The sequence below is a fragment of the Kogia breviceps genome, chromosome 1 (genome assembly GCF_026419965.1).
Source record: "Kogia breviceps isolate mKogBre1 chromosome 1, mKogBre1 haplotype 1, whole genome shotgun sequence".
Classification (NCBI taxonomy): domain Eukaryota; kingdom Metazoa; phylum Chordata; class Mammalia; order Artiodactyla; family Physeteridae; genus Kogia; species Kogia breviceps.
Genome location: NC_081310.1, coordinates 201,530,706 through 201,552,661, shown reverse-complemented (window position 1 = coordinate 201,552,661; position 21,956 = coordinate 201,530,706). Strand labels below are relative to the sequence as shown.

General features: G+C 42.8%; 1 protein-coding gene across 4 annotated transcripts in view; it reads right to left on the bottom strand.

Moving 5' to 3' along the window:
• Positions 1-21,956, bottom strand: part of CFAP74 (cilia and flagella associated protein 74) — a 76,937-nt gene that overhangs the window by 54,228 nt on the left and 753 nt on the right. The window lies entirely within an intron of this gene.

Sequence of the window (21,956 nt, the reverse complement as noted above, 5' to 3'; positions counted from 1 at the left end):
ACCAGTTTGATTTCATTGCTGAAGTTAGCAACTGCTCCAGAAAAAGTCACTGAAAAATATTTTCAAAGCCTAATAACGTTTCCTTGATAAATCATTAATAAGTCAATGCCAGTCATTTATTTTTTAAATGCTACAAAAAACCCCTTTGTGCATGAAAGCCCCGAGAGGCAGACTTTTGAGGCGTCTTGTAAAATACCAACAATGTTCCTCCCAAATGAAGACAGCGCTTAGTCTACCAGCCTGCGGACGGTGGATGCGGGACTTTCAGAAGATGCTTTTTACCAAGTGGTCCAGCCTGTCCTGCCCTGGGTTCGTGAGTTCCATGCGCTCATCACATCGCGTATAAAACACAGTGCAGGGCTTCCCTGGTGGCGCGGCGGTTGAGAGTCCGCCTGCCGACGCGGGGGGCGCGGGTTCGTGCCCCGGTCCGGGAGGATCCCACGTGCCGCGGAGCGGCCGGGCCCGCGGGCCACGGCCGCTGAGCCTGCGCGTCCGGAGCCCGTGCTCTGCGGTGGGAGAGGCCCGCGTACCGCAAAAAAACAAAAACACAGAGTAACCGACGCCCCCTGTGGGTGACACTCTGCTAAGAGGAGGGACATCTCACACAGCGCCACCTGCAGTGCCAACATCAAACCACACACGCTCTGAATGTCCAGCTGAAGACGGTGGTTCCAGACAGGGGGTCCCTGATCCCCTTCAAGTCTTCACTAGGCCGTTTATGAACAACCGTGGCAGGATTCAGTGTTTTCAGGACGTGTGTCTACAAGGATGAGGCAGACGCGAGAACAGGGGGAACACACAGGAGGCAGCGTGCGGAAGGCCCCGCGGGCAACGCACAACCTGGGGGTCAGGAGCCGGGCGCCTCTGACGTGCGGGTGAAGTGCGATCAAACGCAGAGCTTTGCTAAAATGTGCTTAAGAAGCACGTGGACCTTCTGTTTGAGAATTGGCCGGCCAGCGTGCAAATAACCAAAAATGCTGGAAAAATTGTATTTGAATTGTCTTAAGGGTCTTGAAGAATTGACATTATGAAATGATCAGGTCAAAATCTCAGTGAAGACAAGAATACAAATAGATGCAGTGACCAAGGTAAAGAAAAGTATCATCAAATTAGATTTAAAAAACCACCAACAATAAAAACAACAAAAATCTAACTTTTTACTATTTATTTTTTTAAAATTTATTTATTTTTGGCTGCACTGGGTCTTCGTTGCTGCACACAGGCTTTCCTCTAGTTGCGGAGAGCAGGGGCTACTTTTCAATGAGGTGCACGGGCTTCTCATTGCAGTGGATTCTCTTGTTGTGGCGCACGGGCTTAGTTGCTCTGCGGCATGTGGGATCTTCCCGAACCAGGGCTCGAACGCGTGTCCCCTGCATTGGCGGGCGGATTCTTAACCACTGCGCCACCAGGGAAGCCCACTTTTCACTATTTAAAAGAGAAGTCTAAAGCCATAACGTACAGAAGCACTGCATTTTCAAAGTCAGACAAAGACGCCCTGTATAGAAACTGTAACAGGAAGCTGGTGGCGTTGTCTAGAAACAGACAAAAATACTTTAGGCAAAAAGCAGTAACAGCAGTAAGAGGGTCAGGTCATCACCAGATGCTCAGCTCACCGGGAAGATACAACAGTGGCAAATGCACGTGCATTCAAACGCATAGCCACTAAATAAACAAAGACTGCCAGAGCAAGGAGAAAGAGTCAAAAGTACAAACTCTCGGGGGCGATTTTAACACACCTCTCTCAGGAACTGACAACAAAACCAGATAAAATAAGTCATCAATGACACACATTTAAACAACATCATTAACTGAACCCCACAGACATACGTAGAACAAAAACAACTATGGAAATTTAAGTGCTCCCTTAAACCATTACACAGAATATTTACAAAGACTATCTACTGGCCCCGAAGCAGGACTCAACCAATTTCAAAGAACTAAAATCATACAAAGCTTATTCTCTGCCCAAATGAATCAGCCCAAATCAATAACAAATAGAGAAAAGCAGCCAAGATGGGGGAGTAGGAAGACACCTGAGCTCACCGTCTCGCATGGACACAAAGAGAATCACCCTATCACAGAGCAACCAGTGACGAGACAGACCAGAAGCTTAGAACACACTGTCTACAACTGAAGATGTACAGGAGGACCCGCAACAGGCTGGGTAGGAGGGGCGGAGCCGCGGTGTAGTCAAGACCCAAAGCCCCAGGTGGGTAAGCTGCTCACGGGAGGATAATCGCAACCGCAGAGGGTCGCCCCAAGGAGTCAGGGGTCTGAGCCCCATGTCAGGGTCCCCAGCCTGGGGGCCCTGCACCAGGAAGTCGAGCCCGAAGAACATCTGGCTCTGAAGGCGAGCGGGGCTTCCTTCCAGGGGAACCAGAGGGCTGTGCGAAATAGAGACGCCACTCTTTTTTTTTTTTTTTTTTTTTTTTGCGGTACGCGGGCCTCTCACTGTTGTGGCCTCTCCCGTTGCGGAGCACAGGCTCCGGATGCGCAGGCTCAGCGGCCACGGCTCACGGGCCCATCCGCTCCGCGGCACGCGGTATCCTCCCGGACCGCGGCACGAGCCCGCGTCCCCTGCATCGGCAGGTGGACTCTCCACCGCTGCGCCACCGGGGAAGCCCGAGACGCCACTCTTAAAGGACACAAAATCTCACGTGCTCAGGGCCCAGGACAAAAGCAGGAAATTGAGAGGCGCCTGGGTCAGAGCCACATGCTGATCTCGGGGAGCCCCCTGGAGAGGCTGCGGGCAAGGGCAGCTCATCCTGGGGACACAGACACTGGTGGCAGCTATTCTGGGGGCAGCTCGTTCTAACACAAGGACACTGGTGCTGCAAGCGCCATTTCAGAATCCTCCCTCTGGCTTATTAGTGCCAGGACCTGCCCTGCATACCAGTCTGTAGGCACCAGTATGCGGAGGCCTCAGGCCAAGCAGTGAGCTGGGCAGGGGCACAGCCCCACCTGCCAGCCGGCTGGCTGCCTTAAGGCTCCCTGAGCCCACAGCCGCCCCAGGACCTTGCGCTGTCCACCTGAGGGCCCAGGACCCAGTCCTGCTCACCGCTGCCCAGCACCAGCCCCAGGACCGGCGTCACCCTCTAGCGGGCAGCACCAGCCACAGGACCCCCTGGACCCTGGCCCTGCCCACCAGTGGGCCGATACTCCTACTCCAGGACTCTCAGGCCACTTACATCAATGGACAGATCGTCCAGACAGAAAATCAATAAGGAAACACTGGCCTTAAATGACACATTAGACCAAATGAACTTAACTGATCTATCTGGAACATTCCATCCCAAAACAGCAAATACACATTCTTTTCAAGTATACACAAAACATTCTCCAGGACAGATCACATGCCAAGTCTCAATAAATTTAAGAAAATTGAAAGCATATCAGGCATCTTTTACGATCACAATGCTATGAGACTAAAAATCAACTACAGGAAAAAAACTGCAAGAAACACAAACATGTGGAGGCTAAACAATATGCTACTATGCAACCAATGGATCACTGAAGAAATCAAAGAAGAAATTAAAAGAATACCTGGACACAAATGAAAATGATAAGCAAATAATCCAAAATCTGTGGGATGTAGCAAAAGCAGTTATAAGAAGGAAGTTTATAGCAATACAAGCCTACCTCAGGAAACAAGAAAAATCTCAAATAAACAGCCTAACCGTACACCTAAAGCCTAACCCTAAGTAGATAAGCAGAACAAACAAAACTCAAAGTTAGTAGGACAGAAATCATAAAGATCAGAGCAAAAATAAATGAAATAGAGACTTTAAAAAACAATCAGAAAAATCAATGAAACTAAGAGCTGGTTCTTTGAAAAGATAAACAAATTGATAAACCTTTAGCCCAACTCATGAAGAGAAAAAGAGAGAGGGCCCAAATCTAGAACATCAGAAGTGAAAAAGAAGTCACAACCAGAAATATAGATCAATGGAACAGGACAGAAAGCCCAGAAGTAAGTCCACACCCTTACAGTCAATTAATCTACAACAAAGGAGGCAAGAATATACCATGCAGGAAAGACAGTGTCTTTTAATAAGTGGTGCTGGTAAAACTGAACAGCTACTTGTAAAATAATGAAATTAGAACATTCTCTAATACCATACACAAAAATACACTCAAAATGGATTAAAAACCTAAATGTAAGACCAGATACTATAAAACTCTTAGAGGAAAACATAGGCAGGATACCCTTTGACATAAACTGTAGCAATATCTTTTTGCTTCCACCTCCTAGAGTAATGAAAATAAAAACGAAATAAACAAATGGGACCTAGTTAAACTTCAAAGCTTTTGCACAACAGAAGAAATCACAAACAAAATGAAAAGACAAGCCAGAGAAAATATTTGCAAATGAAGCGACTGACAAGGGATTAATCTCTAAAGTATACAAACAGCTCAATATCAAAAAAAAACAAACAACCTAATCAAAAAATGGACAGAAGATCTAAATAGACACCTCTCCAAAGAAGACATAAAGATGGCCAAAAAGCACATGAAAAGACGCTTGATATTGCTAATTATTAGAGAAACGCAAATCAAAACTACAGTGAGGTTATCAGCTCACACCAGTCAGAATGGCCATCATCAAAAAGTCTACAAACAATAAATGCTGGAGAGGGTGTGGAGAAAAGGGAACCCTCTTGCACTGTAGGTGGCAATGTCAATTGGTACAGCCACTATGGAGAACAGTATGGAGGTTCCATAAAAAATTAAAAATAGAACTACCATACGGCCCAGCAATCCCACTCCTGGACATATATCTGGAGAAAGCCATAATTTAAAAAGATACATGTACCCCCAATGTTCACTGCAGCACTATTTAAAATAGCCAAGACATGGAAGCAACCTAAATGTCCATCAACATACGAATGGGAAAAGAAAATGTGGTACATATATACGATGGAATATTACTCAGCCATAAAAAGGAATGAAATAATGCCATTTGCAGCAACATGGACGTAGAGATTATCATACTAAGTGAAGTAAGTCAGACAAAGATAAATGTCATATGATATCACTTATATGTGGAATCTAAAAAAAATGGTACAAATGAACTTATTTACAAAATAGAAGCAGACTCACAGACTTCGAAAACAAACTCAAGGTTACCAAAGGGGAAAGGTGGGGGGAGGGAAAAATGAGGAGTTTGGGATTAACATATACGCACTACTATATACATACAATAGATAATCAACAAGGACCTACTGTATAGTACAGGGAACTCTACTCAATATTCTGTAGTAATCTGTATGGGAAAAGAGTCTGAAAAAGAATGGATATATGTATACATATATCTGAATCACTTTGTTGTACACCTGAAACTAACACAATATTGTAAATCAACTATACTCCAATATAAAATAAAGATTAAACTAAAAAAAAGAAGTTACAACTGACACCACAGATATACAAAGGATCATAAGAGATTACCACAAAAAATTATTAAAAAAAAAAAAACTCCAAACAAACAGAAGTTGCTGCAGGACCAGATGGCTTCACAGGTGAATTCTACCAGACATTTACAGAAGAGTGAACACCTAGCCTTCTCAAGCTATTCCAGAAATTTGCAGAGAAAGGAATGCTTCTGAACTCACTCTACAAGGCCAGCATCACTCTGATACTAAAACCAGACAACAATATCACAAGAAAAGAAAATTATAGGCCAATATCAATGATGAACATAGACGCAAAAATCCTCAATAAAATATTAACAAACTGAATTCAACAATACATTAAGAGGATCATACACCATGATAAAGTGGGATTTATACCAGGGATGCAAGGATGTTTCAATATCCACAAATCAATCAATGTGCCACATGACATTAACAAACTGAAGAATAAAAATCATATGATCGGGATTTCCCTGGTGGTGCAGTGGTTAAGAATCCACCTGCCAATGCAGGGGACACGGGTTCGAGCCCTGGTCCGGGAAGATCCCACATGCCTCAGAGCAACTAAGCCCATGCGCCACAACAACTGAGCCTGCACTCTAGAGCCCGCACGCCACAACTACTGAAGCCCACGTGCCTAGAGCCTGTGCTCCGCAACAAGAGAAGCCACCGCAATGAGAAGTCCATGCACCAAAAAAGAGAAGCCCCTGCTCACTGCAACTAGAGAAAGCCTGCACGCAGCAATGAAGACCTAATGCAGCCAGAAAAAATAAATAAATAAAAATTTTAAAAAATCATATGATCCTTTCAATAGATGCAGGAAAAAGCTTTTGACAAAATTCTACTTCCATTTATGATAAAAATGCTCAACAAACTGGGTATAGAGGAAACATACCTCAACATAATAAAGGCCGTTTATGACAAACCCACAGCTAACATCATTCTCAATGGTGAAAAGCTGAAAGCATTTCCTCTAAGATCAGGAACAAGACAAGGATGTCCACTCTTGCCATTTTTATTCAACATAGTTTTGGAAGTCCTAGCCACAGCACTCAGACAAGAAAAAGAAAAAAAAAGGATCCAAATTGGAAAGAAAGAAGTAAAACTGTCACTGTTCACAGATGACATGATATTATACATAGAAAATCCTAAAGATGCCACCAAAAAACTACTAGAACTCATCAGTGAATTCAGTAAAATTGCAGGATATGAAGTTAATACACAGAAATCTGTTGCATTTATATACACTAACAACAAACTATCAGAAGGAGAAATTAAGAAAACAATCCCATTTACAATCCCATCAAAAAAGACTAAAACACCCAAGACTAAATCTAACTAAGGAAGTAAAAGACCTGTACTCAGAAAATTATAAGACACTGAAGAAAGAAATTAAAGATGACACAAACAGATGGAAAGATATACTGTGCTCATGGATTGGAAGAATTAATATTGTTAAAATGACTGTACTACGCAAGGCAATCTACAGATTCAATGTAATCCCTATCAAAATACCAATGGCACTTTTCAATTTAAATAATTTAAAAATATGTATAGAAACAGAAAAGACACCAAATAGCCAAAGCAATCTCCGAAGCTGGAGGAAACATACTTCCTAACTTTAAACTATACTCCAAACCTCCAGTAATGAAAACAGTATGGTACTAGTACAAAAATAGACACACAGATCAATAGAACAGAATAGAAAGCCCAGAAATAAACCCACACTTATATGGGAAATTAATCTACAACAAATGAGGCAAGAATATACAATGGGGAAAAGACAGCCTCTTCAATACATGGTTTTTGGAAAACTGAACAGCTACATGCAAAACAATTGAACTGGACTACTCTCTCATACCATAGATAAGAATAAATTCAAAATGGATTAAACGGGACTTCCCTGGTGGCGCAGTGGTTAAGAATCCGCCTGCCAATGCAGGGGACATGGGTTCGAGCCCTGGTCGGGGAAGATCCCACGTGCCACAGAGCAACTAAGCCTGTGCACCATAACTACTCAGCCTGCGCTCTAGAGCCTGCGAGCCACAACTACTGAGCCCACGCACCACAGCTACTGAGCCCACACGCCACAACTACTGAAGCCTCCAGGTCTAGAGCCTGTGCTCTGCAACAAAGAGTAGCCCCCGCTCGCCACAACTGAGAAAGCCTGCACGCAGCAATGAAGACCCAACACAGTCCAAAAATAAATTAATTAATTTTTAAAAAATGGATTGAAGGCTTAAGTATAAGACCAGAAACTGTAAAAATTCTAGGAGAAAATATAGGCAGTAAGATCTTTGACACTGAACTTAGTAATAATTTTTGGATTTGCCTCTTCAGGCAAAGGAAACAAAAGCAAAACTAAACAGATGGGACTATATCATACTAAAAAGCTTTTGTGCAGCAAAGAAAACTATTATCAAAACAAAAAGGCCAGGGACTTCCCTGATGGTACAGTGGTTAAGAATCCACCTGCCAATGCAGGAGACACAGGTTTGAGCCCTGGCCAGGAAGATCTCACATGCCATGGAGCAACTAAACCTGTGCGCCACAACTACTGAGCTTGCACTCCAGAGCCCATGAGCCACAAGTACTAAGCCCATGTGCCACAACTACTGAAGCCCACGCGCCTAGAGCTCATGATCCACAAAAATGAGAAGCCTGCGCACCACAACGAAGAGTAGCCCCTGCTTGCCGCAACTAGAGAAAGCCTGAGCACAGCAACAAAGACCCAAAGCAGCCAAAAATAAATAAATAAATAAATTTTTAAAAAGGCCATCTACTGAATGGCAGATGATATTTGCAAATATATCCAATAAGTGATTAATATCCAAGATATATACAAACTCATACAACTCAACATCGACAAACTGAACAACCTGATTAAAAAATGGGCAGAGGATCTGAATAGATAGTTTTCCAAAGAAGATATACAAACGCTGGCCAAATATGGAGGAAAGGGAACCTTCCTGCACTGCTGGTGGGAATGTAAATTGGTGTAGCCACTGTGGAAAACAGTATGGAAATTACTCAAAAAGTTAAAAATAGAATTACCAAATGATCCATCAATTTTACTCCTGTGTATTTATCAAGGAAAAAACCCCCAAAACACTAATTAGAAAAGATATATGCACCTTTATATTCATTGCAGTACTATTTACAATAGCCAAGATATGTAAGCAATGTAAGTGCCCATCAACAGGTGAATGGATAAAGAAGATGTGGTATATATACACAATGGAGTACTACTCAGCCATAAAAAGAATGAAATCTTGTCATGTGCAAAAATATGGATGGACCTCGAGGGTATTATGCTAAGTGAAATAAGTCATTGTACTGCTGGTGGGAATGTAAACTGATACAGCCACTATGGAGAACAGTATGGAGGTTCCTTAAAAAACTACAAATAGAACTACCATATGACCCTGCAATCCCACTACTGGGCATATACCCTGAGAAAACCATAATTCAAAAAGAGTCATGTACCAAAATGTTTATTGCAGCTCTATTTACGATAGCCAGGACATGGAAGCAACCTAAGTGTCCATCAACAGATGAACGGATAAAGAAGATGTGGCACATATATACAATGGAATATTACTCAGCCATAAAAAGAAATGAAACTGAGTTATTTGTAATGAGGTGGATAGACCTGGAGTCTGTCATACAGAGTGAAGTAAGTCAGAAGGAGAAAAACAAATACTGTATGCTAACACATATATATGGAATCTAAGAAAAAAAATGTCATGAAGAGATTAGTGGTAGGACGGGAATAAAACACAGACCTACTAGAGCATGGACTTGAGGATATGGGGAGGGGGAAGGGTAAGCTGTGACACAGTGAGAGAGTGGCAGGGACATATATACACTACCAAATGTAAATTAGATAGCTAGTGGGAAGCTGCTGCATAGCACAGGGAGTTCACCTCTGTGCTTTGTGACCACCTAGAGGGGTGGGATAGGGAGGGTGGGAGGGAGGGTGATGCAAGAGGGAAGAGATATGGGAACATATGTATATGTATAACTGATTCACTTTGTTGTAAAGGAGAAACTAACACACCATTGTAAAACAGTTATACTCCAATAAAGATGTTAAAAAAAAGAGAAATAAGTCAGATAGAGAAAGACAATTAATGTATGATTTCACTTATATTTAGAATCTAAAAAAACAAAACAAATGAACAAACATCCTAAAACAGAAACAGAGTCATAGATACAGAGAACAAACAGGTGGTTGCCAGAGGGGGTGGGGCTGAGAGGGGGCGAGAAATAGGTAAGAGATATTGGAAGGTACAAACTTCCTGCTGAAAAATAAACAAGTCACAGGGATGAAATGTACAGTGCGGGGAATATAACAATAACTATATAGTATCTTTGCATGGTGACCTATTGTAATGAGACATATCCTGTGATCACTTCGAAATGTATAGAAATATCGAATTATTATGTTGTGTAACAGGAACTAACATAGTGTTGTAGGCTAATTATATTTCAAAAACAAACAAAATCACAGAAAAAGAGGTCAGATTTGTAGTTACCAGAGGCGGGGGATTGGGGAAGGGGGAATTGGATGGGGGCATAAAAACGTACAAGCTTCCAGTTATAAGATAAATAAGTACTAATGATGTAATGTACAACATGAATAAATGTAATTAACACTCTGTATGTTATACATGAAAGTTGTTAAGAGGGTAAATCCTAAGAGTTCTCATCACGAGGAAGCATTTTTTTCTATTTCTTTAATTTTGTACCTATATGAGACGATGGACGTTCACTAAACTTATTTTGGTGATCAGTTCATGATGTTTGTATGTCAAATCATGCTGTACACCTTAAACTTATACAGTGTTGTATGTCAATTATATTCCAATAAAACTGGAAAAAAAATCAAATCAAAAACTATAAATTCACCTCATTTTTTTGAAAATAAGAAACATACTTCTATTTTTTTTTTTTTTTTTTTTTTTTTGCAGTACGCGGGCCTCTCATTGTTGTGGCCTCTCCGTCGTGGAGCACAGGCTCCGGACGCGCAGGCTCAATGGCCATGGCTCACGGGCCCAGCTGCTCCGCGGCATGTGGGATCTTCCCGGACTGGGGCACGAACCCGCGACCCCTGCATCGGCAGGCGGACTCTCAACCACTTTGCCACCAGGGAAGCCCGAAACATACTTCTAAATAACCCGTGGGCCAAAGAAAAAAATCATAATGAAAATTATAAAATGTTTTAACTGAGTTATAATGAAAATATCATATATCAAACTGAGTGTAGCCAAGGTAGAACAGAGTGAATTTGTAATCCTAAATGCTCATATCAGGAACGAGACAGGCTAAATATTAATGTGCTAAACATCCAACTCAAGGGGTTATAAAGAGAGCTGCAATATAAACCCAAAGAAAGTAGAAGGAAGAAAACAAAAAAGATTAGAAATTAATGCTGCAAAACAAACATGTGATAGAGATGTTCCTCAAAGCCAAAAGTTTGTACTTTTAGAAGGTTTATAAAACTGACAAATCTCTAATGAAACTGATAAATAAAAAGAGAAAGAACAAATCATCCATATAAGAAGAAAAGGGTCTCTAACTATAGATACTACAGACATGAAAAAATGTAAAAATGTAATGAACCACTCTACACCAATAAATTTGAAAATTTAGACAATGGACAAATTATTAGAAAAACATTACTAACCAAAATTGTCTCGAGAACAAAAAATAGAAAACTTGAAAATTGCCACAGGCGTAAAAGAAATTCAATCAAGAGTCAAATATGGGGACTCTGGGAGGGCTCACACCAAGGAGTACTTCCCAGAAATGCCGCTGCCAGTGTCCTTGTCCTCATGGTGAGGCACAGCCACCCCCCCGCCTCTGCAGGAGACCCTGCAACACCAGCAGCTTCCATGGACCCCTGATTGCTGCCTGAGGAGAATTGCCCTGTGGATCTGACTGACCAACGATTGTGATATAAGCAGTTTGAGGTGACTGGCCCAGCAGGAGTGAGAAGAACTTATCTTCAGTATAAACTTCATTATTCCACAGTGTCTCTTCATTTGCCTGGGAGGTACGAATATTGAGACTCAAGGAGATTAAGCAATGGAGTATTTTCACTGCTCAAATGTAATGATGCCATGATTTTGATGGAGTGTTGACCACCCCTCATGCACTGCTTTCTTCACCCAAGTGCTAATTCCATCTTAGGAGATGCTGTGTCCTTTCCCGGCTGAGGAAACCAGGATCTACAGTGAGGGCAGACAGCAGACGCAGGAAGAATTACAACCCTGAAGCCTGTGGAACAAAAACCACATTCACAGAAAGACAGACAAGATGAAAAGGCAGAGGGCTATGCACCAGATGAAGAAACAAGGTAAAACCCCAGAAAAACAACTAAATGAAATGGAGATAGGCAATCTTCCATAAAAAGAATTCAGAATAATGATAGTGAAGATGATTAACAAATATCTAGAAGAATTAAAGAACAAACAAACAGAGAAGAACGACACAATAACTGAAATGAAAACTACAGTAGAAGGAATCAATATCAGAATAACTGAGGCAGAAGAATGGATAAGTGACCTGGAAGACAGAATGGTGGAAATTCACTGCTGCGGAACAGAATAAAGAAAAAAGAACAAAAGGAAATGAAGACAGCCTAAGAGACCTCTGGGACAACATTAAACATAACAACATTTGCATTATAGGGGTCCCAGAAGGAGAAGAGAGAGAGAAAGGACCAGGGAAAATATTTGAAGAGATTATAGTCGAAAACTTCCCTAACATGGGAAAGGAAATAGCCACCCAAGTCCAGGAAGCGCAGAGAGTCCCATACAGGACAAACCCAAGGGGAAACATGCCAAGACACATAGTAATCAAATTGGCAAAAATTAAAAATAAACAAAAATTACTAAAAGCAGCAAGGGAAAAACGACAAATAACATACAAGGGAACTCCCATAAGGTTAACAGCTGATTTCTCAGCAGAAACTCTACAAACCAGAAGGGAGTGGCATGATATACTTAAAGTGATGAAAGGGAAGAACCTACAACCAAGATTATTCTACCCGGCAAGGATCTCATTCAGATTCAATGGAGAAATCAACAGCTTTACAGACAAGCAAAAGCTAAGAGAATTCAGCACCACCAAACCAGCTCTACAACAAATGCTAAAGGAACTTCTGTAAGTGGGAAACACAAGAGAAGAAAAGGACCTACAAAAATAAACCCCCCAAAATTAAGAAAATGGTAATAGGAACATACATATCGATAATTACCTTAAACGTGAATGGATTAAATGCTCCAACCAAAAGACACAGGCTTGCTGAATGGATACAAAAACAAGACTCATATATATGTTGTCTACAAGAGACCCACTTCAGACCTAGGGACACATCAAACTGAAAGTGACAGGATGGAAAAAGATATCCCATGCAAATGGAAAACAAAAGAAAGCTGGAGTAGCAATACTCATATCAGATAAAATAGACTTTAAAATAAAGCATGTTACAGGAGACAAGGAAGGACACTACATAATGATAAAGGGATCAATCCAAGAAGAAGATATAACAATTATAAATATATATGCACCCAACATAGGAGCACCTCAATACATAAGGCAACTGTTAATAGCTATAAAAGAGGAAATCGACAGTAACACAATAATAGTGGGGGACTTTAACACCTCACCTACACCAATGGACAGGTCATCCAAACAGAAAATTAATAACGAAACACAAGCTTTAAATGACACAATAGACCAGAAAGATTTAATTGATATTTATAGGACATTCCATCCAAAAACAGCAGATTACATGTTCTTCTCAAGTGTGCATGGAACATTCTCCAGGATAGATCACATCTTGGGTCACAAATCAAGCCTCAGTAAATTTAAGAAAACTGAAATCATATCAAGCATCTCTTCTGACCACAACGCTATGAGATTAGAAATCAATTACAGGGAAAATAATGTAAAAAACACAAACACATGGAGGCTAAACAATACGTTCTAAATAACCAAGAGATCACTAAAGAAACCAAAGAGGAAATCAAAAAATACCCAGAGACAAATGACAATGAAAACACGACGATTCAAAACCTATGGGATGCAGCAAAAGCAGTTCTAAGAGGGAAGTTTATAGCTATACAAGCCTACCTCAAGAAACAAGAAAAATCTCAAATAAACAATCTAACGTTACACCTAAAGGAACTAGAGAAAGAAGAACAAACAAAACCCAAAGTTAGCAGAAGGAAAGAAATCATAAAGATCAGAGCAGAAATAAATGAAATAGAAACAAAGAAAACAATAGCAAAGGTCAGTAAAACTAAAAGCTGGTTCTTTGAGAAGATAACAAAATTGATAAACCATTAGCCAGACTCATCAGGAAAAAGAGGGAGAGGACTCAAATCAATAAAATTAGAAACGAAAAAGGAGAAGTTACAACAGACACCGCAGAAATACAAAGCATCCTAAGGGACTACTACAAGCTACTCCATGCCAATAAAATGGACAACCTGGAAGAAATGGACAAATTCTTACAAAGGTATAACCTTCCAAGACTGAACCAGGAAGAAATAGAAAATATGAACAGACCAATCACAAGTAATGAAATTGAAACCGTGATTAAAAATCTTCCAACAAACAAAAGTCCAGGACCAGATGGCTTCACAGGTGAATTCTATCAATCATTTAGAGAAGAGCTAACACCCATCCTTCTCAAACTCTTCCAAAAAATTGCAGAGGAAGGAACACTCCCAAACTCATTCTATGAGGCCACCATCACCCTGATACCAAAACCAGACAAAGATACTACAAAAAAAAAAAAAGAAAATTACAGACCAATATCACTGATGAATATAGATGCAAAAATCCTCAACAAAATACTAGCAAACAGAATCCAACAACACATTAAAAGGATCACACATCATGATCAAGTGGGATTTATCCCAGGGATGCAAAGATTCTTCAATATAAGCAAATCAATCAATGTGATACACCATATTAACAAATTGAAGAATAAAAACCATATGATCATCTCAATAGATGCAGAAAAATCTTTTGACAAAATTCAACACCCATTTATGATAAAAACTCTCCAGAAGGTGGGCATAGAGGGAACCTACTTCAACATAATAAAGGCCATACATGACAAACCCACAGCAGACATCATTCTCAATGGTGAAAATCTGAAACCATTTCCAGTAAGATCAAGAACAAGACAAGGATGTCCACTCTCACCACTATTATTTAACATAGTTTTGGAAGTCCTAGCCATGGCAATCAGAGAAGAAAAAGAAATAAAAGGAATACAGATTGGAAAAGAAAAAGTAAAACTGTCACTGTTTGCAGATGACATGATACTATACATAGAGAATCCTAAAGATGCCACCAGAAAACTACTAGAGCTAAAATGAATTTGGTAAAGTTTCAGGATACAAAATTAATGCACAGAAATCTCTTGCATTCCTATACACTTATGATGAAAAATCTGAAAGAGAAATTAAGGAAACACTCCCATTTACCACTGCAACAAAAAGAATAAAATACCTAGGAATAAACCTACCTAGGGAGACCAAAGACCTGTATGCAGAAGACTATAAGACACTGATGAAAGAAATTAAAGTTGATACCAACAGATGGAGAGATATACCATGTTCTTGGATTGGAAGAATCAATATTGTGAAAATGACTATACTACCCAAAGCAATCTACAGATTCAATGCAATCCCTATCAAATTACCAATGGCATTTTTTTACAGAACTAGAACAAAAAAATCTTAAAATTTGTATGGACTCACAAAAGACCCTGAATAGCCAAAGCAGTCTTGGGGGGAAAAAAACGGAGCTGGTGGAATGACTCCCTGACTTCAGACTATACTACAAAGCTACAGTAATCAAGACAATGTGGTACTGGCAGAAAAACAGAAATATAGATCAATGGAACAGGATAGAAAGCCCAGAGATAAACCCACGCACCTATGGTCAACTAATCTATGACAAAGGAGGCAAGGATATACAATGGAGAAAAGACAGTCTCTTCAATAAGTGGTGCTGGGAAACTGGACAGCTACATGTAAAAGAATGAAATTAGAACACTCCCTAACACCATACACAAAAATAAATTCAAAATGGATTAGAGACTTAAATGTAAGACTGAGCACTATAAAACTCTTAGAGGAAAACATAGGAAGAACACTCCTTGACGTAAATCACAGCAAGATCTTCTTTTGATCCACCTCCTATAGTAATGGAAATAAAAACAAAAATAAACAAATGGGACCTAATGAAACTTAAAACCTTTTGCACAGCAAAGGAAACCATAAACAAGACGAAAAGACAACCCTCAGAATGGGAGAAAATATTTGCAAATGAAGCAACTGACAAAGGATTAATTTCCAAAATATATAAACAGCTCATGCAGCTCAATATTAAAAAAACAAACAACCCAATCCAAAAATGGGCAGAAGACCTAAAGAGACATTTCTCCATAGAAGACATACAGATGGCCAAGAAGCACATGAAAAGCTGCTCAACATCAGTAATTATTAGAGAAATGCCAATCAAAACTACAATGAGGTATCACCTCACACCAGTTAGAATGGGCATCATCAGAAAATCTACAAACAAGAAATGCTGGAGAGGGTGTGGAGAAAAGGGAAGCCTCTTGCACTGTTGGTGGGAATGTAAATTGATATAGCCACTATGGAGAACAGTATGGAGGTTCCTTAAAGAACTAAAATAGAACTACCATATGACCCAGAAATCCCACTACTGGGCATATACCCAGAGAAAACCATAATTCAAAAAGACACATAACCCCAATGTTCACTGCAGCACTATTTACAGTAGCCCGGTCATGGAAGCAACCTAAATGCCCATCAACAGAAGAATGGATAAAGAAGATGTGGTACGTATATACAGTGGAATATTACTCAGCCATAAAAACGAACGAAATTGGGCCATTTGTAGAGACGTGGATGGATCTAGAGACTGTCATACAGAGTGAAGTTAAGTCAGAAAGGGAAAAACAAATATCGTATATTAAAGCATATATGTGGAACCTAGAAAAATGGTACAGGTGAACCGGTTTGCAGAGCAGAAATTGAGACACAGATGTAGAGAACAAACGTATGGACACCAGGGGGGAAAGCGGCAGGGGTGGCGGTGTGAGGAACTGGGCGATGGGGATTGACATGTATCACCAATGTGTATAAAATGGATGACTAATAAGAAAAATAAATAAATAAACAAACATTAAAAAAAAAATTTTTTTAAGTCAAATATGTTCCCACCAAGAAAACTCTAGGCTCTGAGGCTTCCCTATCAAGTTCCATGAAACATTTGAGGTTCAAAATGTTCCAGTTTCACACACTTTCTTCCAGGAAGGAGAACCAGAAGGTCCACTCCCTGGTTTGTTTCATGGAGTCACTTAACTTTTGCAACTTTTGCTAGGAGAGCCTGGCAGTGAAAACAGGGAAAGGAAAATCACAGACCAGCCCCACTCTTGAGGTGAAGTGCCACCAGGCTAAAGCCAGCAACATGTAGACAGGATGACACATCACCACGAGGACGGATGTCTACGGATGTCTTTGCTTAGCGTTAGAAATCAAGTCAACTCACCGCAGGAACAGACCAGAGAAGAGAAATATACAATTGACTCATGGCAGAAAAAAACATTGATGAAATTCAACATCCCACTTACACTTTTTAAAAAACGTAGCAAACTGACGTTAGACTTCTTTAATGTGATAAAGAATGTCTGCCAACAATAATCCACAGGAAGCAGCATACTTAATCATAACACTACTAAGACTTCCCTGGCGGTGCAGCGGCTAAGACTCCGCGCTTCCACTGCAGGGGGCATGGGTTGGATCCCTGGTCGGGGAGCTAAGGTCCCCGCAAGCCACTTGGCGTGGCCAAAAGAAAAAAAATCATAAACATTAAAAGCATTTCCTTTGGGCTTCCCTGGTGGTGCAGTGGTTGAGAGTCCGCCTGCTGATGCAGGGGTCACGGGTTCGTGCCCCGGTCCGGGAGGATCCCACATGTGGCGGAACGGCTGGGCCCGTGGGCCATGGTCGCTGGGCCTGCGCGTCCGGATCCTGTGCTCCACAACGGGAGAGGCTGCGACAGTGAGAGGCCCGCGTACCACAAAAAAAAAAAAAAAAAAAAAAGCATTTCCTTTAAGACTGAGAACAAAACAAGGGTGCTCTCTGAAGCCACTGGGTCTCCCAACTGGAACAAGGAGAGAAGCAAGAAATACAAGGCATGAGGAGTGGAAGGCGAGACTGCTGTTTTCAGAGAACGCGGTTGTGCATGTAGAAAATCCAAATGAGTACAGAGATAAATTGTTAACATTACTGCGACAATTTAGTAATGTTGCTAGATATAAATTCGGTAATAAAAATCAATGATATTGGGCTTCCCTGGTGGCGCAGTGGTTGAGAGTCCGCCTGCCGATGCAGGGGATGCGGGTTCGTGCCCCGGTACGGGAGGATCCCACGTGCCGCGGAGCGGCTGGGCCCGTGAGCCATGGCCGCTGGGCCTGCGCGTCCGGAGCCTGTGCTCCGCAACGGGAGGGGCCGCGACAGTGGGAGGCCCGCGTACCACAAAAAAAAAAAAAAAAAAAAAAAAAAAATCAATGATATTCCTATTTATCAGAACAAATCATGAGAAAATAAGACTTGGAAAACTTATCATTTACAATTACACCAATAAATATGAAGTACTTGGGAATAAATACAACAAAGGAGGAGCAAGACCCCTGATGAGAAAATGATGAAGCCCCGGCAGGTGACCTGAAATGAGACCTAAATACAGAATAAGTGGAGCCAATGACCCAGTTTCTGCAACAAATGGATGCCATGGCGGGAAAGGGAAGGGGAGCTGTTTTGAATGTAAAAGCCGTGAGAGGCAAGTCAACCGCATGCAAGGTGGGGTTCTTGTTTGGAACCTGAGTCAAGCGAGAAACTGTAAACGGCATTTCTGGGGTAATGCGGGGAAATGAACACCAAGTGGTATTAGATTTTATTAAGGAATCAATGTTGGGCTTCCCTGGTGGCGCAGTGGTTGAGAGTCCGCCTGCCGATGCAGGGGACGCGGGTTCGTGCCCCGGTCCGGGAGGATCCCACGTGCCGCGGAGCGGCTGGGCCCGTGAGCCATGGCCGCTAGGCCTGTGCGTCCGGAGCCTGTGCTCCGCAACGGGAGAGGCCACAGCAGTGAGAGGCCCGCGTACCGCAAGAAAAACAAACAAACAAAAAAAAGAAATCAATGTTAACTTGGCTGGGGTTCATAATGAATTTGTGGTTATGCTAAAAATAAGTTCTTTATCGGTTAGAATTGTGTACTAGAGAGTTTACGGGTGAACTATTACACCTGGGTTTGTCTGAAACACGTCAGCCGAGCGCTACAGGTGAGGAGCTAGAGGAGCACCAGCAGTGGTCCGATTCTGGTGGCCACTGGGGGGGCTGGGCACCCGACAGTTCGTAGGACCCCTACTCGGTGAGTGCGAAATTGTCCATAACAAAACCTAAAAAAGAATAAAACCAACGTAACCAGATCGATGGAGAGGCGCACGTTCACGCGACGGACACTCAGTGCTGTCTGGATGCCAGTTCTCTCCAACCTGCCTCACAGAGGCATCCAAACCCCCCAAACGCCGACGGGCCAGTGTGTGCACGCGTGTGCAAGCGGCAGGCGGGGGTGGACGTCTCGGTCCACGTGCTAAGAAGCTGGGTGTCCGCCCCAGAAATCAGTTCCTTGGGGGCAAAAGACTCACGAGTGCAGAGCAAAACTGCTGCCGTGAAGGCGGAGGGGCCTTCAGGCCTTCAGGTTTTCTTAAACAAGACACCAAAAACATTAAGTCACAAGAGGAAAAGCTGGTAGAGTCTCGTACACTTAAAATCTTTGGTTCAGGTGACACCCTAAGTAGAGTTTAAGAAAAACTACAGGTTCGAAGATAAATGCAACACATTTCCCGAAAGGTTTACCATCAAGACGTGTAAGGAACATCCACGGCTCAACAGAGAAGATGGGCAGCTCAACAGCAAAACGGCGAGACTGTAACAGGCCGGTTACAATAAAGGACGTTCAAATGGCTTGATTCCCGCCTGTTTTCCTGGCATTACGCACAGCGCTCCCTGTAACTCTTAACAGAGTCCTGGCTAGATGATGAGCTGTTTGTTGCCTGGTGATAAACCAAAAGAAGTTGCTCAACCTCATTTATAATCAGGGAAATGCAGAGTAAAGCCACATACTATTATTACACAGCCACCAGACTCGGTAACACATTACGAGCCTGAGTATACAGGTGCCACCAAGGACACGAAACAGTGGGCAGGCACACACCCTAACGGTGGGAGTGAAAACTGGGACAGGTGCTTTGAAAGGAGTTCAGCATTGTATCGTCAAGTTAAATATATACCCGCCCTCTGCACTGGTATCCTAATGCTGCTGTAAGAAATTGCCACATACTCAGGGACTTAACAAGACGTATCATCTTACAGTTCCGGAGGTCAGAAGTCTGAAATGAGCCCCACTGGGCTAAAATCAAGGTGTCGGCGGGGCTGCCTTCCTTTCCGGAGGCTCTGGGGGAGGATCCCTTTTCTTGCCTTTTCCAGTTTCTAGAGGTCACCCACGTGCCTCGGCCAAGGCGCCATCCCCATCAAAGCCACTAATGTCAGGTGGTCTTTCTGGGGCTGCTTTCTTTCTGGCCCTCCTCCGCCTTGCTCTTCCGCTAGGAGGGCCCTTCTAGTTGCGCTGGGCTCACCGGGATAATCCAGCACAATCTCCCATCTCAGAGTCAGCTGACTAACAAGCCTGCAACTGCCTAACACGTGCACGGGTTCCAAGGGTAAGGACATGGCGATCTCTGAGGGCCACGATTCTGTCTACCATGCCCTCGGACTCAGCAACTCCTCTCCTAGGCGTTTACCTTACAGAAGCTTAGATGCTGTGTTACTTTCCTGGGGATGCCGTAACAAAGCACCACAAACTGGCTGTCTTAGAGCAACACAAAAGTATTTTCTCACAGTTGTGGAGGCCAGAAATCTGAAATCAAGGTGCCAACTCCCACTGAAGGGCTAGGGAAGGATCTATTCCAGACTTCTCTGCTAGCTTCTGGTTCCCGGGCTTGTGGCAGCGTAACTCCAATCCATGTGACAGTCTCCCTGTGTGCGTGTCAACGTCCAAATTCCTGTTTAGAAAGATGTCTGTCCTATTGGAGGAGGGGCCCACCTTCCTCCAGGATGACATTGTCTTAACCAATTACATCCCCAATGACCCAATCTCCAAATGAGGTCATATTCTGAGGTACTGGGGCTTCGGATGTCAACATATCATTTTTTTTTTTTGGAGGAGACACAATTCCACTCCTAACACGCATAAATACCAGGAGCCGTAACGAGACCCCAGAGAGCAGTGTTCCTAAGAGCGGTAACTACGGAAACAGCCCACCGCCATGGGCAGCAGAGCAGCTGTGAGATCCACCGCGGCGAGCTAGGTGGAGACGGAGGTGAGTGGTGCACAGCTCGTGCAGCGGTGTGGATGAGTCTCTTACACACAGCTGGGCGGGAGGAAGACACACGCACAGGCTGCTTTGCTTCTTCCCCTTCCGCCCCAGGGGGGCCTGTGAAAAGGTCCACAGTGGCCCAGACTGGGTGACAGAGCCTGAGTGGAGGACGGCAGTCAGTCCAGTGTCGGGTACGAGAGCCCAAGCGGGGAGCAGGGAGAGGGTGTAGGTGTCCAGTGTGAGCGCCACTGGCTCAAGCCTGGGACGGATGACGTAGCCTCCGAGCCTCAGAGCACCGCCCAACGAAATGCTCGCCAATTACAAAGGGCAAGGCAACTTCCCAGGCGAGATGCTGGCAGAGACCACCTTCATCAAGTGACCAGAGCAAACTCGTCACTAATGTGACAAATGGAGCACTGTGAGCCGCCTGACAGGATGGGACGAGCAGAGGGTGACACGTGGCGTCACTTCTGTGACTTTCCTGCCAAAGACGCACAATGGGAATCTGATCACGAGGAAACACCAGACAAACCCAGACAGAGGGGCTTTCTACAAAGTCACGGGCCTAAAGCTTCAAAAGTGTCAGGGGCACGAAGCCAAGGAAGCCTGCTGAATGTTCTGGAATGAAGGAGACTGAAGAACCACGATGGCTGCTCAGTGCAGTGGGGGGTCCCAGACTGGACCCTCTCGGGTTTGTGACTTTACGGGATCTCTGATGGTCGCGTGTGGTTGTGCTGGAGATTGTCCTTATGTGTTGGAAATGCACACGAAAGTATTTGGAGGTGACAGAGCATCACACAGGCAACTTATCCTCAGCTGCTCCAGGAAACAAGTATTTTATGCTGAACTTGCAACTTTTACATAAATTTGGGATTGTTTCAAAAATTAAAAAAGAATATATACAGCATTTTCCCATTTATATAAGGTTTAAAAACAGGTGAAACACTTATATTGTTTACAAACGGGAAAACTAAAGAAAATTAAGGAAATCGGAATCAGAAAGTCAGGCTATGGTCACCGGGGAAGGGTCTGCGTGGGGCAAGGGAGGGGTA